The sequence below is a fragment of the Polyodon spathula genome, chromosome 54, assembly GCF_017654505.1.
Source record: "Polyodon spathula isolate WHYD16114869_AA chromosome 54, ASM1765450v1, whole genome shotgun sequence".
Classification (NCBI taxonomy): domain Eukaryota; kingdom Metazoa; phylum Chordata; class Actinopteri; order Acipenseriformes; family Polyodontidae; genus Polyodon; species Polyodon spathula.
The window spans coordinates 1,892,000-1,897,670 of record NC_054587.1 but is presented as its reverse complement, the minus strand read 5'-3'; positions in this window follow the sequence as shown (position 1 = coordinate 1,897,670).

Genomic DNA, 5,671 nt, shown 5'->3' with positions numbered 1-5,671 from the left:
AATAAATACTGGAAAATATAATAATTATCAGAATATAATATAATAATATAATCATAATAATAATAAATATAATCGCCATCATAAATATTAGTAGAGACATTTCAAAATAACGAAGATTAAACTTTTTTTCACGTCGGAAATTTTTATTGCTTCTTCAAAGTGCAGCCTTCTTTCTGTTTCAACTGACATGTAAAGCGCTTTGAGATACTGTGGTATGAAAGGTGCTATATAAATAAAATATATTAAAACTCAATTTAAATTTAAATTAGTTCACTTTAAAGATGATTTTAATCACATTTAAATACATCGTTTTAATTAATTCACTTTAAAAGGAGCATTTGTTTGATGCCTTTGATGACCCCTGCACGCTCACACCACCATGCAACCCCTGCACACACACACCACCATGCAACCCCTGCACACACACACCACCATGCAACCCCTGCACACACACACCACCATGCAACCCCTGCACGCACACACCACCATGCAACCCCTGCACGCACACACCACCATGCAACCCCTGCACGCACACACCACCATGCAACCCCTGCACACACACACCATGCAACCCCTGCACGCACACACCACCATGCAACCCCTGCACGCACACACCACCATGCAACCCCTGCACACTCACACCACCATGCAACCCCTGCACGCTCACACCACCATGCAACCCCTGCACGCACACACCACCATGCAACCCCTGCACGCACACACCACCATGCAACCCCTGCACGCACACACCACCATGCAACCCCATGCACGCACACACCACCATGCAACCCCTGCACACACACCACCATGCAACCCCTGCACACACACACCACCATGCAACCCCTGCACACACACACCACCATGCAACCCCTGCACACACACACCACCATGCAACCCCTGCACACACACACCACCATGCAACCCCTGCACACACACACCACCATGCAACCCCTGCACACTCACACCACCATGCAACCCCTGCACACACACACCACCATGCAACCCCTGCACGCGCACACCACCATGCAACCCCTGCACGCACACACCACCATGCAACCCCTGCACACACACACCACCATGCAACCCCTGCACACACACACCACCATGCAACCCCTGCATGCACACACCACCATGCAACCCCTGCACGCACACACCACCATGCAACCCCTGCACACACACACCACCATGCAACCCCTGCATGCACACACCACCATGCAACCCCTGCACACACACACCACCATGCAACCCCTGCACACACACACCACCATGCAACCCCTGCACACACACACCACCATGCAACCCCTGCACACACACACCACCATGCAACCCCTGCACACACACACCACCATGCAACCCCTGCACACTCACACCACCATGCAACCCCTGCACACACACCACCATGCAACCCCTGCACACACACACCACCATGCAACCCCTGCACACACACACCACCATGCAACCCCTGCACACACACACCACCATGCAACCCCTGCACACACACACCACCATGCAACCCCTGCACACACACACCACCATGCAACCCCTGCACGCACACACCACCATGCAACCCCTGCACGCACACACCACCATGCAACCCCTGCACGCACACACCACCATGCAACCCCTGCACACACACACCACCATGCAACCCCTGCACGCACACACCACCATGCAACCCCTGCACGCACACACCACCATGCAACCCCTGCACACACACACCACCATGCAACCCCTGCACACACACACCACCATGCAACCCCTGCACACACACACCACCATGCAACCCCTGCATGCACACACCACCATGCAACCCCTGCACACACACACCACCATGCAACCCCTGCACACACACACCACCATGCAACCCCTGCATGCACACACCACCATGCAACCCCTGCACACACACACCACCATGCAACCCCTGCACACACACACACACCATGCAACCCCTGCACACTCACACCACCATGCAACCCCTGCACACACACACACACCATGCAACCCCTGCACGCACACACCACCATGCAACCCCTGCACACACACACCACCATGCAACCCCTGCACGCACACACCACCATGCAACCCCTGCACACACACACCACCATGCAACCCCTGCACACACACACCACCATGCAACCCCTGCACGCACACACCACCATGCAACCCCTGCACGCACACACCACCATGCAACCCCTGCACACACACACCACCATGCAACCCCTGCACACACACACCACCATGCAACCCCTACACACACACACCACCATGCAACCCCTGCACACACACCACCATGCAACCCCTGCATGCACACACACCACCATGCAACCCCTGCACGCACACACCACCATGCAACCCCTGCACACACACACCACCATGCAACCCCTGCACACACACACCACCATGCAACCCCTGCACACTCACACCACCATGCAACCCCTGCACGCACACACCACCATGCAACCCCTGCACGCACACACCACCATGCAACCCCTGCACACACACCACCATGCAACTCCTACACACACACCACCATGCAACCCCTGCACACACACACCACCATGCAACCCCTGCACACACACACCACCATGCAACCCCTACACACACAACCATGCAACCCCTGCACACACACACAACCATGCAACCCCTGCACGCGCACACCACCATGCAACCCCTGCACACACACACCACCATGCAACCCCTGCACACACACACCACCATGCAACCCCTGCACACACACACCACCATGCAACCCCTGCACACACACACCACCATGCAACCCCTGCACGCGCACACCGCCATGCAACCCCTGCACACACACACCACCATGCAACCCCTGCACGCACACACCACCATGCAACCCCTGCACCACACACACCACCATGCAACCCCTGCACACACACACCACCATGCAACCCCTGCACACACACACCACCATGCAACCCCTGCACACACACACCACCATGCAACCCCTGCACACACACACCACCATGCAACCCCTGCACACACACACCACCATGCAACCCCTGCACACCCACACCACCATGCAACCCCTGCACGCACACACACACCATGCAACCCCTGCACACACACAACATGCAACCCCAGCATGCACACACACACCACCATGCAACCCCTGCTTGCACACACCACCATGCAACCCCTGCACGCACACACCACCATGCAACCCCTGCACACACACACCACCATGCAACCCCTGCACGCACACACCAACATGCAACCCCTGCACACACACAACATGCTGTGTATGTGGGTGGTACGTTTGCAAAAATTTGTGTGTGTTGGTACGTGTGGGACCGTGTGTGTGTGTTCACGTTGGGGACGTGCCGGTGTGGTGTACACAAACCATCAACCCTGCACACACACACACCACCATGCAACCCCTGCACACACACACCACCATGCAACCCCTGCACACACACACACACACACCCTCTACACTGTCCTGGTTCTGCCCATTCCCCCTCCCTCCCAGGATCACTACAATATCATAGGTTTCCATACAATATTTAGTATTACAAATTTTTCAAGAACATAAAATATAATTTGCTTCCATATTCAATATTTTTGACTATATTTTATATTCAAGAATTTATAAATACTAAAAAAGTCATGAATTAAAAAGTAACATTTCCACTAGAAGTCTTGCTCAGTGTTTTCAGTGTAAATTCAATGGCAAACGTTTCCACTAGAAGTCTTTCTCAGTGTAAAAAAACATTCTGCATTTCAATAGTGTAATAAGTTTTCTTAGTGATGTGTTCACTGTCCTGTGACCTTCCCACGACGTTAGCAGTCACTCCGAGCTCTTCTTGTTGCACTCATTCAAATACTGGTTTTATTATTTGTTGCTCGGTCTGTGTTTCTTTGACTGAGTTCAAGAGCTGCTCCTCGGTTCCAGCTGAGCTGCTGTAGACGTGTGTAACACGGGCTAGATCATTCGTATGTTATCTTTACACTAGTTCACATCTAGTGTATTGCCAGATGGCGCTGGATCCTATCAATATAAAGACTGATCACAGACTGGCTTCATGCTGTAGTGGAAACTGAAACCAGTATAGTGAAACCAGTACACTAAAACCAGTGAGACCAGTGTACAATAATACTTTGTGTACTGGTCCCTCTGTACTGGTTTCTACTGGTTTCTCTGTACTGGTCTTTCTGTACTGGTCTCCCTGTACTGGTCTCTCCGGTCTCTCTGTACCGGTCTCTCCTGTACTGGTCTCTCTGTACTGGTCTGTCTGTACTGGTCTCTCTGGTCTGTCTGTACTGGTCTCTCTGTACTGGTCTCTCTGGTCTCTCTGTACCGGTCTCTCCGGTCTCTCTGTACTGGTCTCTCCGGTCTCCCTGTACTGGTCTCTCTGGTCTTTCTGTACTGGTTTCTCTGTACTGGTCTCTCTAGTCTCTCTGTACTGGTCTCTCCACGAACCAGAGAAACATGACCAGTAGAGATTCCAGACAGACATTACCAAGGGACATTGACCAGAGAGACCAGAGAGACATGGCCAGAGAGGTCAGAGACACACGACCAGAGATGTCATAGGGAGAAAAACCAGAGAACCAGAAAGACATGATCAAAGAGACATGACCAGAGAGGTCAGAGGGACATGACCAGAGAGACATGGCCAGTTCGTGATCCGGGGGGTCAGAGACACATTACCAGAGAGGTCAGAGGGACGTGACCAGGAGAGACATGGCCAGAGAGGTCAGTAGACACATGACCAGGATAGGTCAGAGAGGACGCTGACCAGAGAGACCAGAAAGACATGACAAAGAGACTACCAGAGTCGGCAGAGAGACGTGACCCAGAGATCGCCAAGGCCATGTCCATAACTACCATAGATGAGACAGACCAGAGACATGAAGACATGACCAGTGAGAGAGACCAGAGAGACATGGTACCAGAGTCAGTGTCCCAGGGCCATACATGACCAGTCAAGCACATGACCAGAGAGCAGGGTAGAACATGTCTCTGTACTGGTCTCTCTGTACTGGTCTCTCTGTACTGGTCTCTCTGTACTGGTCTCTCTGGTCTGTCTGTACTGGTCTACCTGTACTGGTCTCTCTGGTCTCTCTGTACTGGTCTCTCCAGTCTCCCTGTACTGGTCTCTCTGGTTTTTCTGTACTAGTTTCTCTGTACTGGTCTCTCCAGTCTCCCTGTACTGGTCTCTCCGGTCTCTCTGCACTGGTCTCTCTGTACTGGTGTCTCCGGTCTCCCTGTACTGGCCTCTCTGGTCTCTCTGTACTGGTCTCTCTAGTCTCTCTGTACTGGTCTCCCTGTACTGGTCTCTTTGTACTGGTCTCTCTGCACTGGTCTCTCCGGTCTCCCTGTACTGGTCTCTCCGGTCTCTCTGTACTGGTCTCTCCGATCTCTCTGTACTGGTCTCTCTGCACTGGTCTCTCCGGTCTCCCTGTACTGGTCTCTCCGGTCTCTCTGTACTGGTCTCTTTGTAGTGGTCTCTTTGTACTGGTCTCTCTGTACTGGTCTCTCTGGTCTCTCTGTACTGGTCTCTCTGGTCTCTCTGTACTGGTCTCTCTGGTCTCTCTGTACTGGTCTCCCTCTACTGGTCTCTCTGGTCTCCCTGTACTGGTCTCTCTGGTCTCCCTGTACTGGTCTCTCCGGTCTCTCTGTACTGGTCTCTCTGGTCTCCCTGTA